The following is an 8,376-nucleotide window of genomic DNA, read 5'->3' as shown; positions in this document are numbered from 1 at the left end:
AGTTATGTAGAGCTTACTATCAGGTGACAGCTGACAATTTACACGTAATCCCTTACAACCATAATTTATCTGCTTCCTTCATATTTTGACACAATTCTGAAAGAGTTAAAATCCTCATATTGACAATCAAGCTGTCCTGAACATTATGACTCCTCTCAGTATTTCAATTGGCAAAGGTAAAGCAACAAACTGGTCTAACAGGCCATAAATTGTTTTAAAAGAGAATTACTTTTCATGTTGTCCTCTTGTGTCCTTTCATAAGCATGCAGACACACTGGTTCCAGGTCTTAATCTAAAACAAATGCAGTGATGCACAATATGCAGTACATTCATTTAAAATACTCCAGAAGGAGAAAAAGATAAGACAAGATCAATGTTCTTTGAATCTGGAATTGTCATATACTCAATCCCAAAGTTTTCTTTACATCCATAAGAATATATTTGTCAGTCTGCATTTCAGTGTTTAACAACCTGAAAGAAGGGAAATGTCATAGGAATTTTGCTGTTGGTGCCCATAATATTCTTTTATACACCTAATTCAGTAGTTTTAGAATGTATTCACAGAAGGAATCGTCACATTTACATCTTCATAACAAATTCAATACAGATAATCTGCTATAAACCCTTTTTCCAAGTCTCTTCTCCTATGTTTTTTCCGTCTGTGAATGTGTGTGTGTGTGTGTGTGTGTGTGTGTGTGTGTGTGTGTGTGTGTGTGTGTGTGTGTGTGTGTGTGTGTGTGTGTGTGTGTGTGTGTGTGTGCCTTTGTTTGTTTGACTTTGATAGTATTGTAGTTTATTATTGCCAAAGGATCGATCAACTATCTATTTTACTGCTTTATGAAACTTGTCTTGTGTGGGGTTGTGGTCTTGCACATACACTACGTCATTGCTGGCTTGGGTTCACACCTGCTTCTAATCGGACAGGAAAGAATCACACAGCCGTGTCTCTTGGAATTGATAATCAACTCCAGTAATGCACAAGGGAGAAATCGAACCTTTCATTCTTCAGTCCCTATTTTCAGTTAAACACACTTATCCCTGTCTTCCAGAAGAACACTTTCCCTGTCAGTCCTATCCTCAGCTTTTTCCCCCCAAGTTACCTAGAGGATATGTAGTCAGGATTTCTCCTGTCTTCCTTGGAAAGTCTGCACCATGTGAAATCTGGGCTGTGTTGGACTGAAGCCAAAAGGGTCAGTTCCTGGCAGCATGTCTATCAACCAACAGAGCAGGATGAACAGTGATGAGAATGGACTTCATAAGCTCTACCATCCTTCCTTGCACCCTCAAGCAGGATTTCAAGTTCAGGCCACATTTTTTGCAGACAAGACACATAGTTTACAATCTGTTGTTAGCTATGTGGTGGGGGTTTCGTTTTTCTTAAGGACAGGAGACAGTGTAAAATACAAGATATTTATTTGTCAATTCAAATCATGTTTAGGTTGAGTAGAAGTACAATAATATCATCAATAGGTTGAGTATGAGTCCAATAACATCATCGATGATATTGACAGACAGACAGGTTCAACAAACAGACAAGTTCAACAAATACTTATCTAAGCATGATGAGAGCTCTGGAGACGATGAAAAAGTCCTCCGGTGTGTTGTTGCAGAGTACTCTGGGTAGATGAAAACTTCAAATACAAACTAAAATAATGAATCACATCTCTTTTTATACCCTAAAGGTGTGACTAGGGTGAGGTATTAACCTCGGCTCATCTGCTTTCAACCAGTTCTTTGTGGGCTTTCAGTTGGTATGTCATGACCTCCAGACGTTACCAAAAATATCAAGTCGACAGTTTCACAAAACTATTTGATGACATAATATAATTAGTCACGTGAACCCTGTGAGGATCTGCTGCAGACATTCTTTGGATGACCCTGCGTAGAAACATACATTCTAATTTCAGGTACAGTGTCTGAAATGATCTGGCTAGCTGCTTCTGTCAGTGTCTAACTTCTTCAAGGATACCCACAGTCATGCAGACAACAAATTATTTGAGTCTAGTTACACAAAACAACAGTATATTGGTAGTACAGTATTTTCAACTCTCTCAGAGGTCAATGCATTAGACAGAAAACTTGTGGTTCAGTTCACTAAACTATTCCACTATACAATATATCCCTTGGAAGTATTTGTCAACACAAATCCTGTTAGTAATCTATTCACTCTCTCACTGATGTAACGCCCCCAACCCATATTTTTGGCACTGTCATTGACAATGTGAGTTCTTACTGTCAATGATGAATTAAATAAAGTTATTGTGAATATTACAACTGTGTTTACTACAGATAAATCACCTTGAACAGTGGCGTTTATATTCAATCTGACTATATTTATTGCAATAATTTATTATAACTTACTACACGGTATTGCCCACATCATCCTTTTGGCCCAGCCAGGACCCGAGAACAGAGGCGCGGTGACTAGACACATACAAGCACAGACTCTGTGCCTGGCTCCAGGTTAGGGTCCTGGTTGTGACCTATCAGAACTGATCTTAGTCTGACCCATAGCCCAAGACGTGTCTGCCATGGGAGACCCAACCAGGAGAATAAAGCCCCCAACAACATAACTCATAGGATCATTTGGGCACTCAAACCAGCCCACCACAACAAGGTGGCAGTTCAAGAGGGAAAATTAATGCATCAAACATGAATTTTTACATCATAGGTATAGTTTACATGGTCGTATTGAAAACTGGGGAATATCCACATAGATATTAAATAAAAATAAAATAAATTAAAATACATTTACCGCTGAAAGCAATAATAAAATATGAAATGCACTGAAAGGAAAAATACCTATTAAAATAATTGCAGTTAGCTTGGTTGTTGACCCAAACTGTCATTGTGGTGCCTGGATCGGTATTGTTTTCCTGTTTTGTTTTGTTTCTTTTCTTCCTCTGTTCCCTGTGTGTGTGTGTGTGTGTGTGTGTGTGTGTTTGTGTGTGTGTGTGTGTGTGTGTGTGTGTGTGTGTGTGTGTGTGTGTGTGTGTGTGTGTGTGTGTGTGTGTGTGTGTGTGTGTGTGTGTGTGTGGTGTGTGTGTGTGTGTGTGGCCACCCCTCCTGCTGTAGCTGGTGCTTGGCTCCCCTGGCGTTACTACCAACTCCTTTCTGTGCCCCGCTCATACAGTGATCCACGTGCCTACTTATCATGTGCCTGACAGGAGCTTCTCTGGGTCTTTCACCATCAGGACTGTTCTGCCTTCAGTCAACCATTCTGGGTGCGTCCCATCCCTTAGCAGCTGGTTCATCTGTTCTGCTAGACGCTGATGGAGTGCTGTCAGCTTCTTTAGCCAGTATGTATGGATCATATTGGGGCCCAGTGCTGACCAACTCTTCATCTTTGACACTCTTTCTTGGATGTCTGCCATTGATATTGTTACTGGTTCTTGTTCTGGGAGGCAGCTGTGGTCAGTTCCCAGGTCTGCTAGCCACTGGGCATCGGTGTTGTGTGACGTTTCTCTTTCCCATATGCCCTTCCAGTATTTCTCCACCTCAGCTCTTGGTGGGTCTGACCGGCTGCTGTTATTTCCCTACCACTGAGAGTACACCTTTGCTGGTTGAGTGGAGAAGGTCTTGTTTGTTCTCCTGGCCTTGGTGAATCTCTTTAGTCCAGTAGCCAGAGCTGTTTGTCTCTGTCTGGCAGTTACGAGTGCTTCAGGTATGGAGAGCTTGTCAACGAGAGCACACACAGGTGCTGTCAGCCAATAGCATGTACGTACGGTATCATCTATCTATCTGTCTTTCTGTCTGTCTGTCTGTCTGTCTGTCTGTCTGTCTGTCTGTCTGTCTGTCTGTCTGTCTGTCTGTCTGTCTGTCTGTTTGTCTGTCTGTCTGTCTATCCATCCATATATATATATGTATATATATATATATATATATATATATATATATATATATATATATATATAGACACACACACACACACACACACACACACACACACACACACACACACACACACACACACACACACACACACACACACACACACACACACACACATATGCATCCCTTGTTATGTAAACCAAGGGCTAAAGGCAGAGAAGAGTCTTTGCTTTGGCACTTTTGTACAGTCCCCTTATGTTTCCTCCCACCAAAGGTATAAAATAACCGTAATTATCGAGCATTCCAAATAGTAGTTAATCAGTCTATCTCATATTTTTCATGACTTCATTATTCTGAAAATTAGTACTACTGTATATTCTTATTTTTCCATCTGTTATTCTCTGTTGCCTTCAATCTTTGTCATCCAATATCTTTCACAGCTCGAAGGAAACTCAGTCATATATCAGAACTGACCATGAGTTGCCAACTCTCTCCATCCTCAGTCCCTCTTCACTCTACAATACATATACTTCTAAACCCCAGTCTGGATTCTAAAATGGGTCATTGGCTTCAAGTAAAAATATAGCCCTAACTTAATCCTGGAGTAGCTGGAGGAAAAGCTGAAGTAGGAAAAGAAAAATATGTAAGGATAAAAGGCTCAGTCTAGTTATCATTAGAAACTACTTAAAGTTTTCAAGTACTCATGTGACAGCATTGAAACAGAAAGTGTAAAATAATGTAGAGGTGAATCAATAGCAATGTGAAATCATTCCAAATATCTTTTGTACAATGTACAATTTTCTGGACAAATATTTTCTAGGGAATTCAGCAATGCCCTTTATTTAATACTGTATTGAACAAACATAAATATTTCATAAAGCAATATGACTTACATTAATTAGAAATCATAAATTTAGACAAAAAACAATCTTTAGAAAAGTCTATACATGATACATGATCATATAAATCATATAACCAATAATCCACTTGTGGATAATTCTCACAGTTTTACAGTATCTAAATGAAAGTGTGTAGGATATATGCAAGTATTCAATATGGATACAAGATAATAGCGCCATTCATAACCGATTTAGAAAAACAAAAACAGGACAAGTTCTGTTATTACTTTTTCCTGAAATATTATCCATTGAATTATTGCTTCCATGTGGAAATAAACCAGTGGGATACTATGTCCCCGAACCCTTGACAAATGCTCTAGGATTGGTCTGTAGTTGGAAGTTGCTGTAAATATTTCGTGATTTTGTGTAATATCAAACCCAAGATTGATATTGGTAGTTGGATGACCTTGAAAAGAAATATTATTGAGAGATTTGTGGATAAATAAAGAGATCATGGTTTTGTCACATTCAAAGGTATTAGTTCATCCAAATGTGGTGTTCACTGTGTATAAATTACTATTCGCATTCAAGCCAAACGAGTATTTTGGACATGCATGAAATAATTGAAAACAGAAAACCTGTTATGATGATAGACTCATGACTGGAGAAGAATATTAACTCTAACTATTAAATCTGAGGATACCAGGGATAGAATAAAAGATATATGTTAATTTATTGTGTAAATATTGCAAGTGAGAAACCATGCAAAAATGTATTTTTTATATAAGGTTAAGGATATTTCAGCTTTTCCTCCACATTAATCCTTTCTTGAAAGATTATTTAACTATGCCAAAGAAGGCCACAATGCTCGTTGACCTTATTGTGATGGAAGATACACGAATACAGCATTATTTTACAGTTAGCTTAATTTGTCTACTTTTTTATGTGAAAAGTCTTTATACTCTGCTTTTTAACAAAAACCCTTCTTTCTCTTTCTTGCATTTTCCAAATTTAACCAACGTTTTTTATTTTTCATTCCTGTACTTTCTCAACAACAAGACTCATTTCAACATAAATGTAAGAGACTGTGACATGTAGAAACAGGCAATCTGGATGAAAGAAGAGGACAAATGTAAAACTTGTACAAAAGCAAAATAGAACAGAAACATGTGCAAGAAATGGCTTGCTGTCAATTTTATTTCTATCCAATAAAGTTACAAAAAATTAAGCCAAACAACAGCTAACATTGACCTTATAAGTTGCCAGAACAGTTGCAAGTATTCTCTGTTAAATGACAGCTGAAGACAGATTATTGTGTACTTAACTGACAGTACTAATAAGTTTGCGAAGTGTGTGTGTATTGATAGAAATGAAGATCTTTGGCCGAGACTGTGCTTCTTTTGTCCTAAGATTGGGTGGATGCCCCAACTTTGTCATGATATGTTCCTTGTTGGCTCTATATTTGAAAAGTGACGTATGTGATGACTTTGTCTGTCGTGCCCTTGTGTCTGCTGCACTGAAGGTGGACTTGGTATGAACCATCAGCAAAGTGGAAAACTCTGTGTTTATCAGCAGCACTGGTAAAACCATTGATCCTTTGAAAAAACCTGCTCAAGTCAGTCTCGATCACAATTGTTTCATCTTCAGCTGCTGATCTGCTTTGCGGGTCACAGGTCAATGGAGCTTATCCCAGCTGACTATGGGCAAGAGACAGGGTACACCCCAGCAACAGCAATACACACTGCACCACCAAGCTTCCCATTTACTATCTTGACAAAAAAAAAAAATCCTGGAAGCTGGAAGCCTGCTTGTCACATTTGACAATGGGTGTAGTATCAAAAGCAGCATTAGTATGGTTGGTGACTGTCACACTATGGCAGTAGGATCAATTTATGGCTTAGTGGTAGATGAGAGAAGTGGTTCAGGGACTGGCGCCAGAAAGAGGGAACTATAACCGAAGCAATGTTTTGTGTTATGCGATTGCTACCATTTGGCCCGGCAATGTGCTGGCGACATATCCGAGACGTACCAACCTTTTGCCTGGAGCCAGCTGAGATAAGCTCTAGCAATATGTGTGACCCGTGAGGCAGATAATCAGGTGGAGATGAGACGATATATTTAAGTCAACTTACACGATTGTCCTTGTTTTGCAAGAAACCGGTGGAGATGTTTTATCTGCTGGCTGATGGCAGAGGGAGATAGTTATTACCACTGGAGCAGGAGAGCAGCTTTACTTACTATATTGTGATTCTGCCCTACTGCCATGTGCAGCTGATGATGGACAGTTCAATAGTACAGATTGAACCATGACACTTTTTGCCTTTGTAAACTTTCGCATGAGCTATGGATGAGGGCGTCTACACACTAAAAAGGGGGTGTCCATGCACTGCTCCTCAAGGATGATTTAAATGCAGAGACAGAATTTCCCCACAGGTAGAATAAAATGTAGTTCCTCTTTTATTGTTATGAGCAATAAATGTCATCATGAATGACATTGTTTGCAGGTACATGCAAATAATTTAGAAGTATACAAGTCTCATTCCAAAAAGGTTGCAACACCCAAAATTCTATTGGAATAGGCTGTAATAATTTCTAAATTCTTTTTTGAGATTCATTTAAATGAAAAACATTTAAAATAAAATATTCTGAAAATTATAACTCATTAACTCCAATTATTAACTAATTTCTGTGTTGAAAAAAAAATCAACAGGACTTATAAGATTGATTAAAAAAAACACTCTTATCCCAGTCTTCTTCAGCTTTGAACAGCATGTTAGGAGGTCCAGATATTTGACCTGTTAAACATTTAATTGAACACATGAAGAGGCTCATTGCCAACTAGTGATTGTGTCATAAATACTGTAAGTATCTAGGATTGATGAACAAAGCATCATTGAAAGGTTCAGATATTCACAATAAAATATACAGGAGCTTTATCCCCTTTGTAAAAACTCTGTTTGCAAATGGTCCAGTTTAAAAAAAAATAATTCCATTAGACTACTAGAGGAATAATAATAATAAAAAAACTAACAAGAAAAACTTATTAGTGTGTGCTGCCATGTAAAAAAAAAAAGAAAAGAGGAAGTGATTTGGGCTGGGGAAAGCCAATACAAGCAGAAAAAGCCAAATGCTACAAAATCTAAATATATCCAATAGTCCTCTTTTATAGGCAGCCAGTGGAGAAGCAACATCGGACTGATGAGGGAGGGAATGGGGGTCACTGGAGCTGCAAAGAGGCTTTACTTGCCATAATGGAATAATGTCCTGCTGCCAAGACCACCATGTGCAGCTGAGGATGGACAGGGCAGTAACATTCTGTACTGGGGGGGCGCTAAACAGGGGCCTAGAAACCTCTCGCCAGTGCAAACTTCAGCTAAAACAATAGATGTGGCTCTTTTAACTCCTCCTCCATTCGCCTTCATAGGTGTTACATTTCTCTAACTACACATTTTGTTGTGTGGAGTTGTTGCTGTCCACCACACTGAACCAGACATTCGGATACTAATGTTGTAGTTTGTTGGTGTTATTAACGTTTACATTCAGTTGCCTAGCTGTGCATTCTAGATGATTGTGTGATGATACATGTACGTTTATGCCCAGCAGCTTCAATGATATCTTCAGCGACACTTGCTGTATACTGATTGTGTTATTTTTACTGTATGGTACATTTGATTGATGGTCGTACAAGTAAATGTGACAGGTCAGA

The sequence above is a fragment of the Antennarius striatus genome, chromosome 6 (genome assembly GCF_040054535.1).
Source record: "Antennarius striatus isolate MH-2024 chromosome 6, ASM4005453v1, whole genome shotgun sequence".
Classification (NCBI taxonomy): Eukaryota; Metazoa; Chordata; class Actinopteri; order Lophiiformes; family Antennariidae; genus Antennarius; species Antennarius striatus.
This window is presented reverse-complemented; position numbering follows the sequence as displayed.